The sequence below is a fragment of the Grampus griseus genome, assembly GCF_964374135.1.
Source record: "Grampus griseus genome assembly, chromosome: 14".
Classification (NCBI taxonomy): Eukaryota; Metazoa; Chordata; class Mammalia; order Artiodactyla; family Delphinidae; genus Grampus; species Grampus griseus.
Genome location: NC_139008.1, coordinates 79,914,077 through 79,935,686, shown reverse-complemented (window position 1 = coordinate 79,935,686; position 21,610 = coordinate 79,914,077). Strand labels below are relative to the sequence as shown.

At 43.8% G+C, this 21,610-nt stretch overlaps 1 protein-coding gene across 1 annotated transcript in view; it reads right to left on the bottom strand.

Moving 5' to 3' along the window:
* Positions 1-21,610, bottom strand: part of TSHZ2 (teashirt zinc finger homeobox 2) — a 452,741-nt gene that overhangs the window by 326,027 nt on the left and 105,104 nt on the right. The window lies entirely within an intron of this gene.

Genomic DNA, 21,610 nt, shown 5'->3' with positions numbered 1-21,610 from the left:
GAGCCTGCGCGTCCGGAGCCTGTGCTCCGCAAGGGGAGAGGCCACAACAGTGAGAGGCCCGCGTACCGCAAAAAAAAAAAAAAATGGTATGGAGCTGCTCATCTTTGCTTCCTTTAATTGCTGAATTACTAGCTGCTAGCACAAGGCACAGAGCGAGCACTAAATAAATATTAGCAGAATACACGAAAATGGATAAAATTGATTTGAATTCTGTAAATTTGTTACACGTGGTAGCTATGTGTTTTAGAGTGTTTGCTATATGCTGAATGTTTTACAGAGATTATCTAATTTATTACCTTACATCTAGGTTTTACTCTATTTTGCAGATGACCGAGCTGAGTCTGAGCGATGTTCAACAGTTAACCAATATTTATTAAGCGCTGACTGTGTGGCAGGCACACATAACTAGTCAGCAGCTATCCAGGTTTGTCTGACTCCCGATTCTCTGCTCTTAACCAAAATGTTCTGCTGGTTCTGAATAAAGGATGCTGGAAGCCGAGTTTACCAGACTCTAAATCTGACTTAGCTTCCCACTGATTCCAAGGAACATCAATGTTAGGCAAACATGGGAAAATGAAGGATTCTCACTGTATACATTCACATCATAAGCAATATCATATTTCTGCATGTCCGCGCATGTGCGTCTAAAAAGCTACATTATTCACGGTCTGGTCTATGTTTTTCATTAAACCTAACAAGCATTTTCATTACAACATGCAGGCCAAGCTTTAGAGCAACGATTTTCCATGTGGTAACCAGACGTTAGGACACATTTTAAGCAACTAACTGGACACACTGCATGGATCCCTTGAGCCAGATGGAAACTGGAAATAGCACAAGTGAACTGGGAGACTTGAGGCAGCATTTCTGCGATGAGAGATAAAGACCAAAGGAGATGAAGGTGCTCTCTTACTCTCTGCTAGCTCAGGAAATTGGAGTTGCTAACAGTCATGTGGGTACTATATCAGGCCCTGGCTCAGACACCTCAAACTTTTTCCTTGACAGGTTGGGCAGCACACCTTTATTTGTATTGCGAAAATGATGGGACCAGCCTCAGGGAAACAAAGTATAGCAAGAGAATTATTATGGCCATCTGAGTGGGCTTAAATCAATGGTTCTCAGCCATAGGCAGTTTTGGCAATGTCTGGGAACATTTTCGATTGACACAACTGGAAGGTGCTGCTAGCATCTGGTGTGTCGAGGCTACACACCCTCCACCGCACAGGACAGCTCCTCACAATAGAAAACTATATGGCCCCAAGTGTCATAGTGTCAAGGTTAGGAAAACCTGGCTTGAATCACGACGATGATGATAATAATCACGATGACACAAATAATTAAAGGTCCTATTTATATGAATGACCATCTCAGGCCTGCCTCTTGGTTAATTAGTTGTCAACCATTATTATTTAAATCTCACATTAACCCCCAAATTGCCTTTGTTTTACAGGGGGGAGAAAACCCCAGACTCTGAGATATTAAGTAACTCGCCCAAGGTCACAGACCAAGAATGTGCCAAAAGTGGGATTCAAACCTGGAACTTCATGGCCCCAGGACACTTAAACACGGGACTACACTGCCTGATTTTGCTTCTGTGGCCAGGTTTGGGTGGACCACGCAGGTTTTGAAGAGCTTCCGCAGGCTTACTTGGAGACGGCACAAGGAAGTGAAGACTCTGAATCCTCTGCTCAAAGGGTATCAATCAGAGCTCTAGACGCTGTTCTCTCTCCCTTTCATGTCTTTTCCCTGGTGAACGATGAAGTAATCACCCTTGGCTCACCACTTTCAAACTGTAACCAGTACACAGTGATTCACAACCTGGGGTAATTTTGGCTCCCAGGGGACATCTCTGGTTGTCACAATTTGGGGGGTGGGGGGGGGAAGGGAGACACTACTGGTACCCAGCAGGCAGAGGCCAGGGATGTTGCTAAACATTTTACATTGCACAGAACAGACCCCACAACGGAGTTATCTGGCCTCAAATGTCAACAGTGCCCAGGTTGAGAAACCTGAAAGTAGAAGCAAAGTGGAAAATCAGGCCTTGGAGAGAAAGCTAGCTTTTTATATAGTGGAAATGTATTGTTGCTGTTTTCTATGTCATCCACTCATTCTGCTTCTGATAACGGCTTCTGATCTTGTTGCAGGATCCCCACTCAGAGCCCACGTAATTCTGGAGGAGCTAGTAACTCCCCCACATCTGCAGGGATGACGTGGTCTAGACATGACTTATCGGAGCATCCCAGCTATCTGGCAAAAGTGATTGGTTGGGCCTGACACCAGCACAGTCAACCAGATGTCATAAGACGGTGACTGGAACTTTTAAGGGAGGCCAGATCCCTGAATCTAGACTTACTCCTGGGAGGAGATGAAGGTGGCCACCTGGTCACCATGAGGAGAGACACTGCCCCAGGGCGGAGCCACCGTTGCAGAGGTGGACCAGAGAAATATACAGAGGGAACCAAGCGTTTGTGATATAACTGGAAGCCTTCAACTAGCAATACCTGAAGCCAGTTATTCTGGCCTTTTGACTTATACAAGCCAGTAAATTGTCTAATCATTTCAGCCATTTGGGGTTGTACGTTCTGCTTCCTGCAGCTGCAAGAGGCCCAGCTGATACCCTTTACTTTGAGGTCATGATAACACAAATGACATTCGTTGAAAAATAAAAATAAAAAGATGCCTGCAAATTCCTTTGCATTCTCTACAAGAGATTTCATAATGCAATATGTAAATCTGGGGAAAATTCTGGAAGGCAGAATTTTCCTAACAAAGGGAACAGCCACTGGCTATTCATAACACGAGAAAAAGCTGGCAGCCCTGATTTCTGGAAGTCAGGTACAGAGAGCTATAGGTTTCATCTATCTTGTCAAGAGTCTAGGTGTGCTGGGAGAGCAGTAGCATTTTTGACGCCTGTTATAATGACATCCATGATGCAGATGTACATGTCAAGCTCTCAGCCAACTCATGTGTGAAGTTAGAAAGAGGATGCCTGGCAGATGCATAGCACTGTGGGGAAAAAGCCCATGAACGCACTCTTGTAAATTTGGGAATCGTACTGAAAGGATCTCCTAGGGGAAGAACGTACTGCACCAAGTCTAGACCCACACAGAGGACTTTCACCCAGGTGCAGAGTCCAGTAGATGTAGTTCAAGGACTATCATGGCAATGACTCCCAAAGCATGGCTCACGTACCAGGGGTCGCAAGCAAGGGGTTTCTAGGGGGTCCTTGAGCAAATATTTAAATAATCCTAATAAGTATGAAATTGTTTTTAAAGAGAATGGAAAGAAAAACGTAACTAGAGGGCTTCCTTGGTGGCGCAGTGGTTTAGAGTCCGCCTGCCGATGCAGGGGACACAGGTTCGTGCCCCGGTCCAGGAAGATCCCACATGCCACGGAGTGGCTGGGCCCGTGAGCCATGGCCTCTGAGCCTGCGCGTCTGGAGCCTGTGCTCCGCAAGGGGAGAGGCCACAACAGTGAGAGGCCCTTGTAACACAAAAAGAAACAAACAAAAAAACCCAAAACAAAACAAAAAACCCCCATAATTAGCATATCAAACAAGGGATTCAGTGACTTTTATTGCTGAGTACAGGGGTCAGCAAATGTTTTCTGTAAGGAACCAAACAGTAAATATTTTTAGATTTTTGAGCCAGCCAGTCTCTACCCAACTACTCAATTCTGTCCTTGGGTGTGAAAGCATCCTTAGTAAATACAGTAACGAATGGGTATGGCTGTCTTCCAGTCAAACTTTATTTACAAAAACAGGTGGAGGGTCAAATTTGGCCTGAAGACTGTAGTTTGTTAATCCTGGCTTAACAGGAAACTAAGCAAAAAGAAAAGGAGTAAAAAAAAATTTTTTAATTCCAGTGGTGCATAGATCTGGTAAAAGTCATGAAGTAGGTTGAAGATCATTGGAAATCGGTGAACACTGTATTGGATCCTATGCTTTCAGTACCATTCATGATGGTGATGATGGTGATAATAAATAATAATAATAATAGTAATAGTAGTAATAATAAATTATTGAATCATTTATTCTTTTATTTAATGTGTGTTTTTTAATGTTTATATGTGCCAGAACACTGTACAAAACCCTGTGATTTAAATTGTGAATAAGATAAGTATGGTCTGACCCTAATTTTGCTATGAGGTATAAAAGAAATGGTTACTGGCAGGAGAATAATGAAGGCTTTCCTGAGGAAGTAACATAAGCAAATAACTAAAGGAAGAAACCAGTCTTGAGAAAAGCTAGGGGACCAGCATTCTGGAAGGGAGGAAAAAGCATGTGTGTAAATGACCTGAGGCATGAAAGAGCTCCAGGGTTTGCTTCAGTGTGACTGGAGCCCACCCAGGGAGAACGGGGAGAGCAACACCCACCATGCTGGAAGAGTGAGCATGGGCTAGACAGGCCATGATGAAAGACATGGGGAAGCACGGAAAGGCTTTAAGCAGAAGACAGACTTGAGGCAATTTCCCCGTTGCTCTTACTTCTCTGAGGCCAATGGACTGGTGGGGGAGTCATGGGCAGCAGTTCGTAAACCCACCAACCACAGCAACACAGCAACAAGAGAATCTAACAACCGATGAGAACCTATTGTGTCAGATCTGTGCTTGTCACTGAGCATTACTCACTGGATTTTCCCAATAACCCACTGGAGGCGTCTCTAATTATTTCCATTCGACAAAAGTAGAAACTGATGACCTGGGAAGTACGTTAAGATGACCAGGTTCCTGTAGGTGGTGAGCATCAGAGTCCCGATGTGGCCCAGGTTTGTATGATCCCAAGGGTCAAACTCTTATACTGAATTTTAGAGGTTGGCAAACTATGGCCCAAGGGCCAAATCTGGCCCCTGACTTGTTTTGTAAATAAAGTTTTGTGGAAAAACAGCCAGGCGTTTGTTTACATAGTCTATAGCTGCTTTCCAGCTGACTAATTGCTACAAAGACCATGTGACCTGCAAAGCCAAAAATAGATACTATCTAGCTCTCTAGGGAAAGTTTGCCAAGCCCTGGTCTAGGCTATAAGGGCATGAAGTTCATTCTTGCTAGTAGACTGTCCAAAATGAAAATGATATGACTAAGATACTTTATCATCAGCTTTACTCCCCCAGAACGTCATTTTTGCCCCTGCTTCTCAGATCCTTTTCCCATTCTGTTCTCACGCAGCATTTTATTTTATTTTTTTCCTTAGGACTTAAAGATGATTTTTTAAAAAATACAGCAATACACAAATTACAACTGGGAGAGAAATGTTTTTAAAAAGTGTTTCAGAAGGAACTAATGACAGCATGTGATAGTCAGTTCCTACAAGCGAGTAGAATTTCCTTTTTCCCATGGCTAACGTTTATTCCCCAGGTGATGCCTTGTTTGTTAGGCTGTCTTGAGGGAGCCTAACTAGCCACCCACACACTTTCTTTGTCAAACAGATCAGAATCAACAACTAACTTAAAAAGATGAATATTGACTGACGAAATGCCATCTGGCAGCTGGGGCTAAGGTGGGGAGTGAGTCCTGGCTTGGAATTCTGGGGGAAATGTCAGGTGATGCTTACTTGGCTCAGTTTACATATCAACACGATGAGAATGGTAACTAGGTTGTTGGCTTCCCGTTCTACTAAGGTCCCTCTGTATAGAATTAGAATTAACGTCAAAAGGCCCTCCCGTGGTGAACCAACGTTTTTTTTGGCATACTCTCTGAACATCAGCTACGTTATAATGAAGTGCTTTATCCCCGCTAGGTGGAAATCACATGTTTACATCAACAGTGCCTCACTTCCTCCTGGAAAGGGAGTTGTGATATTTTTGCTTTTGCAAAAATTCAAGTTAAGGGACTGGATGTATCATCCAAAGAATGTGATTGCTCTGCACCTAAAATATAATCTTACTGCAAAAATAATGAGAAAAATGAGAATACGGATGATCTAAGTAGTAAGCAAAATTTAAAAAATACTTAAACTACCTTTTGAGCAAAGCAACTTGAATCTGTGGCTTTGCTCTCGGTTTGACATCAGATAAAAAACTGGGAGGGAGATAAACTTAAGAGAAATGCCAGATGATGACACAGTTTCTTTCAGGGGACTGGGTCTTGCAAACCTCAGCATTTCTGCACTTCCTTCATCAATGTTGCCGTTATACAAGAACCTCTCGTACTGTTATTCTTTCTTTAAATAAACTCACTTCTTAAATAAATGCATTTGAACAGTAAATTTTATATCCGAACTGACAGTGAAAAGCTAGCAATAACAGCTACCAAACTGCCGGTTTTATTTGGCCCTCATTTTATATGAAAACTACACATTAAAATAAACACATTACAATTAAATTGTTAAGAAGTTTATCTACCATTTAAAATGTCTCTATGTACTATCAGGGATTCACTTATCTTCCAAAATACTCCCCTAAGGGGATATAAAAATTCATACATGTAAACATTTTATTTGAATTAAATATTAAGTGGTATGAAGTGTGTATGTGTGTTTCGTTATGTGAAAACATGACATGTTTAAAACAAACCAGCAAACAAAAAGTGGGGTGAGGCTGCAGAGGGAATCCACACCGTGTGGCCGTTGAGGAGTGTGCAAACACAGCATCAGTGACTCATTACCTGAAACCAGAGGCTCGACAAAGCCTTTGTTTATTCTGCAAATCCAAGACAGAATAATTGCGGCAAGCTATCTGAAGATGCTGAGGAAGCCATCCAAAGTGTACCTGTGCTTGTGGGCTTGGAGTCCCATGGGAGCCAACTGCTTTCAGTCCTTCTGGCAGGCAGGGAGGTGGCGCACCCAGTCTTACCGAGGCGCCCTCCATGCCAACCCAGGCCAGGGTTCAGGACTGCACTCGGCTGCCTAAATTCTGTCAACTGGAAGGAACTCCTTATTCTGTATCCCGGCCTTCAAACACCAGCACACCTGTCCCTAGTGTCCTCACCCCGCCTGCATCCACCCCACTCACTAACCCCAGAGTGGCCTTCTCTGTGCCCCTGAGGCTTCCCCAACCTTCTCAGCAGGGCCTGTGCACTTGCTGTCTCCACTGACCAGAAGGTTCCTTTCTTGCTCTTTATCTATGCAGCTTATTCTCACTCTCTGGGACTCATCTAAACGTCACCTTAGCCGAGTGTTCTCAGATGACCCTCCAGCCTACGATCTGGCCTGTTATCTGAAAATCATACGTATTTGCTTAAATGGTTAATATCAGTCTCCCCAGCTGGGCTGTGGGTTCTTTAAGGGCAAACGTTTTAATCACTTAAGGTAGGCCTATCCCACTCTCCTGTTTCTTCAAGGACATTTTTTTAATATATATTTTTTTCAGTTCATACATAATACAGTGACATTTATAAACTTGCAGTTTGCTATGTAACATGACCATAAAAGAACGTAATAGCATCTATATTTGATTGTTTTTCTGTGCGTGTGTGCTTTCTAAGGGGAAGTGCACCTATCTTTTTATAGACAGCCTTTGAATCAAGCCCTTCAGTATAATTTATGTACGTTTTAATAATTTCCTTGCTGGTATAAATGTTTCGTATTTGAAGAAGTTATCTGGGGTATAACATAAAAGACTTGCTTGCCCTTATGGAGTTGAGTCATAGTCATTGAATTTGAGGAAGCATTAAGGGTTAAGCTTATAAAAAGTATTAGATTTAAGTAAACTTCCTATTGGCCAACAGCAGGAGGTATTCTATGAATGTCATTATTTTGAATTAAGAACTAATGTTTAACATTCCCAAATTATGTTTTAATTGTTTGGTAGAATTTGCAAAAAAAAGAAAAAGTTTATTTTCAATGTTTCTTTAAATTTAAAATAAAGCTTATATTTAAAATGTTAAAAAAATTTCTCTGCAGTGCCAGGCAGGTAACAGATGTTCCATAAAGGCTGTTGAATAAATGAATGGATTTATGAAGCCTGGCTTTCCAAGCCCTGGAAAAATCCAGGTCCATCACTTTCCATTATGGGGCAAAACCTGTATTTCCTTTTCAACTTATTTGTCTGCCTGGAATTTAAAAGAACTGGTTTTTTTTTTTTTGAAAAAAAAAATCCCACTCCTAGACCCGTCACTCCTGGGTTAAACAAGCTCACTTAATATTTTTTTTCTCCGTGTGGGCTTTGCTTGGGCCCCATAGAGGTGCCACGTATGTTTTATGAACTAACATTTATTTTAGACACTTTGGCCCATCGGACATGATCTTGTAAGCCTGAACTCTCAGCTGATGTGCTGTTGAACATAATGGGGGGTATAAAAAGGTAGAGTGGATTGCAGAGTGCCAGGGGCGAGAGGGGGAGGTCGTGGAGCCACAGAAGACATCACGCTGCCCTCCTTGGCAGTCGCGGCCCTGCTGCTGTGACCTGCAGTTCCAACAAGCCCCTCCCGAGCCAGGCGAAGGACGCAAAATCGCCTAATTGCTAAACTTGGAACTCAGCGCTCCCCATGAGCCTGGAAGAGAATAGCAACGTTTCACAAACAAAGCTGGACATTGATCTAGGTGAGTGGCAGTGGGGGAGTCTCTGAGTTGCGTGTGGAATTCTGGATGGAATCCACAGGCCCCGGAAATTCCAGGACACACTCTTCCTCAGACAAGGTCTTCAATTAATTACGGGAGCTAAAATGTTGCTGGGCATAAATCAGCATTGAAAAAATGCCGAACCTCAGTGTATACAGGGATTCACCCGGGGGGGAGGGGAAGGTTTTAAAGGTATCTGAAAGCCATAAAAATCTCCATTTAGAGAGAAATCTTTACAAAAAGGTTATTTAGTTATTCATTTGCACTTTGGGGGCAAAGTTGTCAATTCAGCGGAACAAAGGCATGTATAAGTTGGCACTTAAAACTGGAGAGTTAACACCAGTAAGACAAAGGGTTAAAATTGGTATCCTCAATTCAATTCAAATCAAAGTTCACTTAATGCCAATTCTTCGCTAGTGATCTAAGGACAGAGACAAACAGGACCCTTATAAGGCCTTGAATTTTTCCATCATAGGGCTCAAAAAAATTAGTCATTGCAATTTCCCTCTGTCTGTCCACCCCCAGCAGACTGTAAACTCCATTAGGGTAGAAATGTGTTTGCTCTATAAACTTCTGAATTCTCAGAGTCTAATCCAGAGACTGGCACATAGTAAGTTCCCGATCAAAACTTTAAATGAATCAAAGTAAGGCTCAGGGACTTCCCTGGTGGTCCAGTGGGTAAGGCTCCCCACTCCCTGCTCCCTGATCCCTGGTTGGGGAACTAGATCCCGCATGCATGCCACAACTAAGAGTCTGCATGCTGCAACTAAGAAGCCTGCATGCCGCAACTGAAGATCACACATGCTGCAACTAAACAAATATCCCTCATGCAGCAACTAAGACCTGGCGCAGCCTAAATAAATAAATAAATATTTAAAAACAAAACAAAAAACAAAAGTAAGGCCCAGTGCCGCCAACACCCTTAAGAAGCTCACTGTCTCATAGGAAACAGGTAAGAGAACAAAGGGATTATAGAAACAGGTGATGAGGCCTAGAGCAGAACTGTGTTCAGGATCTTATGAGACAAAAGAGGCGGAAACTTGATTCAGCTGGAGAAGATGGGGTTGTGAAATGCTTCCAAGAGGGGATGGAATCCAAGTGAATTTTAAAAGGTGATGCCAGTCAGAGGGGACAGCTTGAGAAAAAGCTTGGAGGAGAGAAGCATTCTGTTCCTTTTCCTGGAGCTTAATTTAACAAAAATTATTGAGGTGGCCTATTATCAAAATGGCAGGTACAAAGTCTTCAGCCAAGCTAACTGTCAAAGGGAGTTACCTGTCCTCAGGTAAATCTAGCCAGGAGAGATGGGGATATGAAGCCAATCCTATGATAATATGTTATGGTCATTTTAGGTCTGCCAGTCATTGAATCAATAGACCTACTACATTTTCCCTCTAAATAGCCAGAAGAGGTAATTAAAATACTCGTAAGAAAACAAAAAGAGAAAGTCCCTTCCAAGATCTTTATTGAGATCTGTAGGTCCTTGTAAGTTTCAGTTCTGAAACCTTCATTTATAAGAGACACAAGTCAGGACTTCCCTGGCGGTGCAGTGGTTAAGAATCTGCCTGCCAATGCAGGGGACACGGGTTAGATCCCTGGTCTGGGAAGATCCCACATGCCGTGGAGCAACTAAGCTCGTGTGCCACAACTACTGAGTTTGCGCTCTAGAGCCCGTGAGCCACAACTACTGAGCCCACGCACCGCAACCACTGAGCCCACGTGCCGCAACTACTGAGCCCACGTGCTGCAACTACTGAAGCCCGTGCACCTAGAGCCCGTGCTCCGCAACGAGAAGCCACCACAATGAGAAGCCTGTGCACCGCAGTGAAGAGTAGCCGCTGATCGCCGCAACTAGAGAAAGCCCACGTGCAGTAGCAGACCCAACACAGCCACAAAATAAATTTTAAAAAAAGCAAATTGCATTTATACTGAGTTCAAAAAGAAAACCAAGCGAAACAAAAAATCGTTAAAAAAAAACAAGAGACACAAGTCAGAAACACTTTATGAATTAGGCTGTATACTCAGCAGAGGGAGGGGGGACTATGATGTAATTAAAACTTCAATTGATGACCTTTAAAAACTGTGTCAATATCCGGAGACTAAGGCCTTCATCAAGAAGTCCACATTCTAGTGAGTCAAATGTCAGAACAAAAGAATCAGTAATTTGGGTCAAGGATCCAAGATGTGCAATTCATAAATGGCTGTAGAGACTGTCCCAGGACTGGTGTGAGCTAACCACCTTTCTAAGCAATTATCTGTGTTTGGAAAACTCTACACTCAAGTAGGACACGTGCAGGTTTCATCTGGGGAGTTGAAGGATCTCGTGGAAATATCCCTTAGCCACTTGTTTACTTGGAAGAGCACCTGATTTTGGATAAAAGAATTTCCCTCGTCCAGCTGAGCTCAATTCTTCTCTTCATTCATTTGAAGCTATTTCTCAGAAAAGGACATGAGGTTTAGCCCATGTGAGGCTCTGGTCTCACGAATCCTCTTCCTCCAGATATCCGTATGGCTTGCTTTCTCACTTCCTCTGTGTATACTCAGAGGTCCCTTTCTCATCAGAGCCCTCCCTGGGCATTGTATCTCACATTGACCCTCCACCCGGATCCCTGACTCTCCCTCTACCACCTCCTTGCTTTGTTTTCTCTTTAGCATGCTCCACCCAGCACACTATGTATCTATTTATTTATTTTCTTTCTACCATACTTGAATATTCTCAGGCAGAAATATTTGATTATTTGTTTCACTGTTATATCCCCAGCTCCTAGAAGAAGGACTGTTACAAAATAAGTACTGAATACAGGCAGCCCTCACTTTACATGGCATCTCAGTGACTATGGAACTGGGCAAAATGAGGACATGGTACCAACACACATGAGTTTCAGTTAACACAGAACCACGCAAAGCAATGCCTGACTGCAGGTAATTGCTTGTGAGAATGGAGCTGTTCCACACTCCTACTGGATGGACTAGGCCATTCGGGGCAACTCATTTGCCCTGTAATCCATTGTTCCTGAAAGCAAATTTGTCCAACAACCACTTGTAAAGGATCAGTATAGTGCACCTATTTGAGGATAATCTGTTCAGGCCATGCTTTCCTTTCTCCAAAACCACCTTCTTCTAAGGCCCAACAGACTCCACCTTAACCATAGACAATTGGACTAAAAGTAGACTACCCAGAGAGAGCCAAACCTTTGGTAAGGAGAGGTCCAAGAGCTTGAATGAACAGATGGCAATGTTGAGAGAATGAGAGGATGACGGAAGGAACTGAAGATCTACAGAGGCAAGACCCACGGAGATAAACTGGGCTCTACCCACCATGGTGCCCAGTTCATCTTCCCTTCAGTTCCCTGGTCTATGCTCCCTCCCCATACATTCCTACTCTCCTTTGTTAGTTGTTATTAATCATGTTCCTTTGAGGTGGGTTATTCTTTCTTATTATCCAAAGACCCTTGACTGAGACAAGCTGTAGGCACCCACCACTGCCCAACCACCACTGAGATACCAAGAGACTAGAAGACCTAGTCTCCCTGCAAGGATATTGGTGCTGGACTGAGAGGTCAGGATAAAGAGCTGGAGACAAAGTGTCATGGACTGAATGTGTCCCTCAAATGCATATGTTGAAATCTGATCCCCAATGTGATGGTATTTGGAGGTGGGGTCTTTGGGAGATGATTAAATCATGAGGGTGGAACTGTTATGATGGGATTGGTGCCCTTGTAAGAAGAGGCCACAGAGGCTGGCTCACCCTCTTTCCACCATGTGAGGACACAGCAAGAAGTTGGCTGCCTGCACCCCAGAAGAGGGCTCTCACCAGAACCCAGCCATGCCAGCACCATGATCTTGGACTTACAGCCTCCAGAACAGTGAGAAATAAATGTCTGCTGTTGATAAGCTGCTCTGTTCCTGGTTATTTGTTAGAGCAGCCCAAACGGACTAGGACACGAGCCTGGGCCACGTGCAAGATGACCCTAGGCCTTTGGAGGCACCTGGTTAGGTGCATTTTAGCCAGAGAAACGAAGGGAGAGGCCCTTGTGAAGATCTGCCTGCCTTGTGATTCAATGCTATAGCTGGGGTTTCTGAATTCCCACCACTGCAGATTCAGTCTTACACTGGGAATTGCTTGGGCCGTTGAAGAAGAATTTATGGAGCCCTAACTCAAGAATGGGCATGACTCTGCAGCTACTCTTCGTTGTGGTGCGTGGGCTTCTCATTGCAGTGGCTTTTTTTGTTGCGGAGCACGGGCTCTAGGCACGTGGGCTACAGGAGTTGCAGCACTCAGGCTCAGTAGTGTGGCTCGTGGGCTCTAGAGCGCAGGCTCAGTAGTTGTAGTGTACGGGCTTAGCTGCTCCGCGGCATGTGGGATCTTCCCGGACCAGGGCTGGAACCCCTGTCCCCTGCATTGGCAGGTGGGTTCTTAACCACTGTCTCACCAGGGAGGTCCCTATTCTTTCTTCTTAAGGGTAACTGCAAAGGGGAGGTTTTTATGATTCCTTCCAATACAAAAAAGAAACAAAATTCCATACTGGGGGCTTCCCTGGTGGCGCAGTGGTTGAGGGTCCGCCTGCCGATGCAGGGGACATGGGCTCGTGCCCCGGTACGGGAGGATCCCACATGCCGCGGAGCGGCTGGGCCCGTGAGCCACGGCCACTGAGCCTGCGCGTCTGGAGCCTGTGCTCTGCAACGGGAGAGGCCACAGCAGTGAGAGGCCCGCATAACGCAAAAAAAAAAAAAAAAATTCCATACTGTCTCATTTGACTTTAGTCTTCATAACAATCTTATGAAGCAAGCACTATTGTTGTGCCCAATTTACAGATGAGGAAACTGACTCTTCCATCAGCTAAGTAATTTGCCTAATGTCTCACAGCTGATAAAAATGACAGGAACAGGATTTGAACCTGGACTTCCGACTTTGAAACCCGTTTGTTCTTTTCATCAGGTAACCTTATCACATCTGATAGTCCTCTTTGGGTTTTCCGATATGGGCAGCAATGAAAAGACAGTGGATAAAATGAATAAGGGGCCACCAACCTTGGTCATATGGACCAAACCAACCCAAATATGAGGTTTCAAAATAATTTTTTGCAGGCATATTTAAATTACAAGCCTAAATGCTATGTGCCAAGCTTACAACTAATGTCTTCCTTACTTGCCTGGGGAAGGTGATATCTGGGGGCTACTCAAGTAAATATAATGTTGATAAATACATTTGGGGCAGGTTGACAAACACAAAGGCATAGTGTGCAATTAACTACAGGGCTATTGCTCGGATTCCTCGCTGTAAATGCAAGCGAGGTAAGGAATTCAGCTGTGTGCCTATACAGAAATTCGGACCTAGATGGGAAACCTGTTTAAGCTGTTGGTTTTACAGATGGAAGGTTAGGGAGCACCCTGTGGTCATTTTACCCGCCAGCCGGAATTGCAGGTGGCACGCTCTGGCCTCTGAACTTCCTTTGCTGACACCACTAAATGTAAGATCTCTGGCCTGGCCTCAGTCCAATCAAGCACACCGTTTCTAATATTTCTATCAGAGAAGAATTTGAAGTTTAATGAAACAATCCAATACAACATTTAACAAGATTTGGCATGGGCAATTTCTTAAGAATTACTGCCTTAAGTACCCACCAGGTTTACATAATGGACTTGGTGACTGCCTAGATGAAAGCACAGGTTTTTCAACCTCAGGTAAAATCAACTCTTGCCAAATAGATTCTTTAACATTTAGAGAGCTTATCATTTCAGATTTGTTCGGTGTACTCTTTGGAACTGCTATTTTGAGGAAAGGCCATGTATGAAGGAATAACCCTGGCCCAAGAAGTCCTTTAAGAGGTTTAAAAAATGAGTTAGTCCAGCTAAAACAATGTTTTCCAAAACTAATGTACTTTTGCTAAAAATGTAAAATTAACATCAAATGAAGATCTCTTAAGAAGCTCTAAAATTGAGATGACTATCTTAGTGGCATATAGTAGGTACTTGATGCAATCAGCGTGTTCTACACAGGTAATTACTTTTACTACTAATGGTGCCTCCCACTCAGTGAGAAAGATGAGAGGCTCCAACTCTACTTAATCACTAGGCTGCTTCATTATTGCTCTACCACCTACTGGGTAAAACAATTCGCTTGTTCTATTCAGCAACTCTCACAAATGAGAAAAATTTATTAATGTGTGAACAGAATGGGACATATTTAGTATGTACAAAGGAGATTACCTACTTGATTTTTAAAATACATAAAGGATTCAAATACCTGTGTGGATCACCTTGAAATAAGGTCTTTCTGGAAAAGTTTTATTTTCATAATGTTGAAGCTGGTTTGCAACGACTGTCCACTTCAATGTGCTTGGAGATTGTGTAGAGGTGTTAGGGGAGGTGAGAGAAGACGGTGGTAGATAAGGGGGTGATGGAATTAGACAAACGTGGAGTCAGTAATGGGTGACCTTGGCTAAGTTGCTCATCTCGTTTTCTTATTATTTGTGGAATAAGGAATAAGCACAATAATATTTGCTCCATTCTCACGTAAAGTCAGTTTTGCTTTATGGCATATGTGTGTTTCTAAAAGGAGCCATGCTATTCCAAATCGCACAATAAAAAGCACAGAGCTTATGGGGAACAAAATGGACTTTGGAGCACAGCACTTAACGTCAGTAACAAATAATAAGAAAAGACAGGCACCTAATAAAAATGATAGCACTTCTTTACACATTAAGCAGTTAAAAATACATAAATATTACAATAGATATGGCATTTTACCTTGAAAAAGATTTATAGAAGTGGATGCTAGCAGGGTTGCCGCCGTGAGTTATTGTGAAGTGGCAGGTGGTGGGTTATCTGAAATCCAGCAGAAAGTTGTAACACCAGACATTGATGGGTGTAGCCTGTAACACACCTGGCTAGCTGGTAGGTGGTAGGTGTTTGAGGTGGGTGCATGTTTGCCTTTTGTGTATCTCTACCTGGCTTGATTCAGAGGTGTGTAGCTTTCTGTGTTCACCTAGCGTTTCACACAGGTGACGTCAAACATACACAAATGCAAAACCCATATAATGCTCAAAATGTACCAGTCATGGTGGAACAAATTCTTATTCTCAGAAGCATTATAGCAGAATGAACTGTATTATAAGGATTACACAAGCGAATGTTGGTAAACACCTAGTAGGTACTCCAGAAGTGTCATTATGCTTTGGTTTCCACGGCTACCTCAATTAAACTGTGGTCAAATTCAATCCCAAACTCATAGTGGGCATACTTAGCCAGGTGGCCAATCTCTTTGCTGCTCTAGATCAGCAAACGTGATATGACTCTAAAGGGCTCTCCTACAATGTGAATAGATGCGTTTGTTAAATGTTTTCACATTGTACCTTTGTCCTTGCCTACAACAATAGTGTTTCCTGTAAAGAGTTTAAGAACAAAGCCAGGAAACACCATCCTTTTCCTTCAGTAGAAACTGAAAACTACTCTGCAAGAAGCAAGAATTTAGCTGCCCTTGGGGGAAAAAATTGGTGTTGCTATTCATAATGTTTGATTAGCCCTGGAGAAGGACAGACCGATTTATCTCCAGAGCCTTTTAGTAATAATAGGTAACACCTACACAAGGCTCTCTACGTCTGGCACTATAAGAGCTCTGGATATATTAACTCGCTTAAGATTAAAATTATTCTATGTAATTGCTTTTCAAGTCTTGATGTTTCTTCTCAAGTTAGGTAAGCAGAACAAGTTTGGAAATGCAGTCAGATTTCCAGTTAAGTAGCAATAAGTTTTCACTGGGCAGCCCCAACTAGAAGACACTGTATTATCTAAGGGTTGACCTGGGCTTTGAAACCAGACCGATCCGAAGCATGATCCCCCTCCCGGCTGTGTGTTCTTGGACACGAGATTCAACCTCTGTAGGCCTCAGTTCTCCCTTCTGTAACAAAGGGTTAATAAAACTCTTTCTGGGCGCTGTTGTGAGAATTCAATGAGAAAGAGCGGGCAGGTGATTAGCAGGGTACAGGGCACAGAGTCAGCACTCAGCAAGTTGTACTTTTTGTTGATCCCATTATCATCACTTTCTTGCCAGTATGGGCCCGGATGATACTTGCATTGTTAGGCAGATGGCACGTGATCCAGCCTTTTGCAGTAGCGCCTGGCACTGACCAAACTTGGCAGCAGAACACTTGGAGAATTTGCATCCCTGATATTTCTTTTTCGAGTCCTGGATAAACAATACTGTTCTGTCACTGTAACACTAAGATACACTGCTGTCTGGCAACCCATGGGAGATGCCCACACTGCTGTCCTTAGGTCTCACTTCCCATTTATTTATCTACCCACCCAGTCTGACTTCTCCTCCCATTGGTCTGCTGAGAATGCTTTGGCTAAGTTCACCTCAGAGCTCCACGTTGCCGAGTCCAGTGGGTACCTTTTCAGCCTGCACCTTCTGAGCTCCTGGCAGAATTTACCACTTCTTCCCTCTTGAAACACTCTCTGCTCTTTGTCTCCTACCTGCAAAATCAGCCCATCTTGATTTTCTTCCAAGCTCTCTGAAAGCTCATTCTGTGTCTTTTGGTGGGTTCCTCCTCCTTACCGCTTTAAAGATGGGCCTTCCTCAGGGCTTTTACGCTCTCTCTCTAGATAAGCTTGCCCTCTGCCATGGCATCTATCACGTCCTATTTGCTAGGACATTCAAGTTGATACATCCAGGTACCCAACTGAGATCTTGGTGAGCACTCAATGGCGCTCTCCATATCTCTTGAGCTTCTCACAATTATCTCACACTTAGCAGTTCCCCCTCTATCATTCCCAGTCTCCCATTCGTTGAAAAAGTACCCAAGTTCTATTGGTTTTACCTAAAATGTATTTCCATCCACTCACTGCTCTCTCTCTCCTGCCAATAGCCTAGTCCAAGCTACCCTTCATTCCCCCACCTTCTCACCGCACTGGCTTCCTCACTAGCATGTTCGTATTCAGCCACATCATACTGCAATGCATCCAGCACAGTGTAGCCAGAGTAATATTTTTTAAGATAATTTGTTTATATAATCCCCTGATTAAAAACCTATAACTTCCCAACGCTCAGAGACCAAATATAATGTTGTTAACGTGGCCTACAAAATCCTGAATATGACAGATTCCCTCTAATCCACTGTTGTTTTATACCATTTCTTTTCATTCATTCATTCATTCATGAAATATTTAATGTGCACTTAGTTATGTGTCAGGCATATTATAGTTTCCTGGACTTGGCAAACTTCTTTACAATGAACAAGTATTACTTGAAATTTTAAGTTTAAAAAATGCCTGGTGGGGGCTTCCCTGGTGGCGCAGTCGTTGAGAGTCCGCCTGCCGATGCAGGGGACACGGGTTCGTGCCCCGGTCCGGGAGGATCCCACATGCCGCGGAGCGGCTGGGCCCGTGAGCCATGGCCGCTGGGCCTGCGCGTCCGGAGCCTGTGCTCCGCAATGGGAGAGGCCACAACAGTGAGAGGCCCGCGTACCGCAAAAAAAAAAAAAAAAAAAAAAAGCCTAGGAATTGATGCCACTGAAATGAAGTGCTTAAATCCACATGATAGTCCTGATTTTGAGTAATCTCCCTAATAGCAAAGCTCTTTCCGCACATGTTTTTAGATCTGGGGTTTAGATCTTTGGTTTATAGAAACGCCTCTTTGTGAATACGAGCACGTGGATTGTGCAGTATAAAGTTGGATCAGTGATTGATATAAGCCCTTCTCGCTTCGTTCTCCCTTCCTCCCCATGGCTGGACTCCCTCAAGCGGTCCTGTGAACTCTAAGCCTAGGCATTCAGGAAGTCAGAGACGTTGACATTCCAAACATCGGAAAGGTAAGGGTTGGCTAACAAAAACGCACTCGCATTGTACACAGAGCGCATTTCAATTTTCTGCTGCAGTACTCAGACGAGATTAGAGTGTTTGCAAATTTGAGAAATTTCAGAAAAGACCAGGAGAGCGAGCAGCCAATTTCCATTGCATTTTTGCAAGTGAATATCAGGAAATTCGTTATTCATTTTGTCCAAAGTGGTGTAATCCAAACATTAGTCACTAACCTCCTTCTTCAGAGATAACAAACGATCTATTAATTGCCACATGTACTGACCTTTAGACAGGCTTTGTTTTTCTTTGACTTTTGTTTAGCATTTGATGCCTCCACTGCCCCTTCTTAGCGACTCGTTCTTGGCTTCCATGTATCCAAACCTCCTGAGTTTTCCTCCATTCTGATTGGCTTTTCCAACTCTGGATCCTGCTAGATCAGTCCCCAAATGCGGACGGGTCCCAAGGCTCTGCCCGTGTCCATCTTTCTTCTCTCTCTAATTCCTCCTTCTCACAGGGCTCATTCGTTCTCATATGTTCAATGGATAGACGACCCTTAGGGCACTATTTTTACCACTGATCTTTCTGCCAAGCTCATGGTTCTGTACCTTCAGTACCCTAGGGATTATTTCCATTTGGTCACATTATTCCTTTCTCCTCTCCTGCCTTTCCACCAAAATTTACCTGTCCACTCACCTCTAAGCCCCAGATCTCTCAGGAGTACCATTACTCTCCTTGATACAAATATTCAAAACTCAGAAGTAGTACAGGGGGTACTGTTTATAACATTTGCTTTAATGACTTCCCATTGCTCTCAGAATTGTGTCCAAAATGGGTTTCTGTCTGTTTGTCTTTTTTTTTTTTTTTGCAGTACACGGGCCCCTCACTGCTGTGGCCTCTCCCATTGCGGAGCACAGGCTCCGGATGCGCAGGCTCAGTGGCCATGGCTCATGGGTCCAGCCGTTCCGCGGCACGTGGGATCTTCCCGGACTGGGGCACGAACCCGTGTCCCCTGCATCGGCAGGCGGACTCTCAACCACTGCGCCACCAGGGAAGCCCGGGTTTGTCTTTTATAATTTGACCCTTTTCAACCTTTTAGGATCCTCTGTCTCGTCCTCAACCACACTGGGCTTTTCTAAGTCCATCAAATGTGCCAACTTTTTTCTGCATCACGTCCTTGGCAAATACTGGTGTCTAAGATGTTCCTCTCCATGGCTTTTGCTCTATCCTGGTCTCCCCCACTCCCACCATCAACCTAATTCACTGCTAACTTTTCAGTTGTGAGCTTTAATATTGCTCGTCTCAGTGAGCCTTCTCGATTTCTAGTCCGCCTTCTCCCTGCCCTCTCTCCCTGCATCCATTGCTTGTACAGCATCCTCACATTCATTGCACAGCACTAAGCACGCCTGGAACGTGCAACCTGATACTGGTTTTCTCCACTAGACTGTGAGCTCCATGAAGTCAAGGACTCACTCATCTCCACATCCTCAGTGTCTGGCACGTGGACATGCGCCCAGTAAGTTGAATAAAAGGATAACTGAATGAAATCATACTTCATCAACTCCATTACCAGCCATATGCAATTAGCCACCAAGTCCTGCAATTTTTCTTGTTACTATCACTCCATCCTTCCTTCCTGTCTCCACCATCCTTTCTGCCCCTGCCCTGGTCTATGCTCTCCTCAGCTCTTGACTAGATTGTTATAATAGCCCAGTGGTCTTCTTTGTATCTTTCTTTTCTGCAATCGATTTTCTAGACTACTGCCTGCTTAATCTTTCTTAAAAAAATTCATCGTGTTATTCCTTCGCTCAGAATCCCCTGATAGTCCTTTCCTGTCCACAGAACAAAGTGGAAAATGTCACAGGGTCTCAGAGTCGAAAGGAATCTTGAGTATCATCTGGTATAACCACCTCTTGCTGCAAATGAGGAAACTAAGGTCAAGAGGGTGTTGGGTGACATGCCAAAAACCACAGCACCGGTGTTTCCGACTCCGTGCAAAAGGGCCTTGAGGATTTACCTGCTTGAAACACATCCACACTGTCTCACTGCCCAAGCTCCTCCCCAGGGTCTGCCTAGGCTGCTGTAGCTTGGTTCCTGCATAGGGTAACCACCTTGTCCCAGTTTGCCCAGGATGCTCCCAATCTTAAAACTGAAAGCCCCATATCCCAAGAACCCTCTCAGCGCCCTGGCAATCTGGGGCAGTTGGCCACCCTTCTCCTGCCTCCATCCTCAGTCTCATATCTTACCATGCGTTGACTTGCTTTATTCTCCCCAGACACATTAGGCTTGCTTTCTGTTTCTAGAACACCCTGCCCAAACCCATTCCCACCCAGGGCCTTTGCACTTGCTATGCCCCCTCTCCCTGTCTACCCACAGTTAGTTATGTCAGAAACTAGTACCTGGACTTGTCGTTAGACCTCTTTTGTTAGCTCGGCACATGACGCTTCCATCACCTGACTGCAAATCTCCTTGGTATCCTTATTTGACTACTTCAACTCCAGTCACTTATGTGCTCAACAGTTACATTAATCATTGAAATGATTAGAAGATCATCTGGATAAAGACCCCAACTCTCTCATCCCCATTGCACAGACGGTTAAAATAGTAAAAAGGGACATGTTTTGGTTAGAGCAGTCCATGAGCCTGACTGCAAAGGAGGCAATAATGGAAGTCTGAGACTACCTGTCTTTTTTTATTTATTTGCATTACTCAGTAGATTCCAATCCTACTCATTACAACAACCCAGGGCCCTTCAGGCCAAGCACATCACAGTGTGATCTACTGTTGGGATAAAAATCTCCTGGTGATTACAGCCAGGATTGACAGGGATGTTTAAATCCTAAACTATTCTTTGGATGACATTCAGTTTTTTGTCAAGGAATTTCAGAATGTGACTGGAGCCTTTTCAAAGCTTTCCACATGGAGGAAACGCCAGTGACAAAAGAAGACATGAAACAGCTGGGGTTGAGTGGGAGGAACATTGACCTTCAAGGCCAAATACCTTGGGAGAGACTGGGGCTCCGACCGGCGAGCTGTGTAACTTCAGACCAGTCGTTTGCTTCCCTAAACCTTGGCTGCTTCATCTGTACAATGGGACTAATAACACCTACCTCTGTCGATAAAGGAGTAACGCACATGCTTATACCTTCAGCACCCTCTCTGGCAAAGAATACATGTGCCCTAATTTGTTGGTTACAAAAATTACTAATACCTATATTTCCCATGAAGCCTTTTCTGAATTTGAATATTCCTTTTATTATAAGTCCCTGAAACTCAGACACAACAATCGCTATTTTCTTTTCTTTCTTCATTGTCATGCGA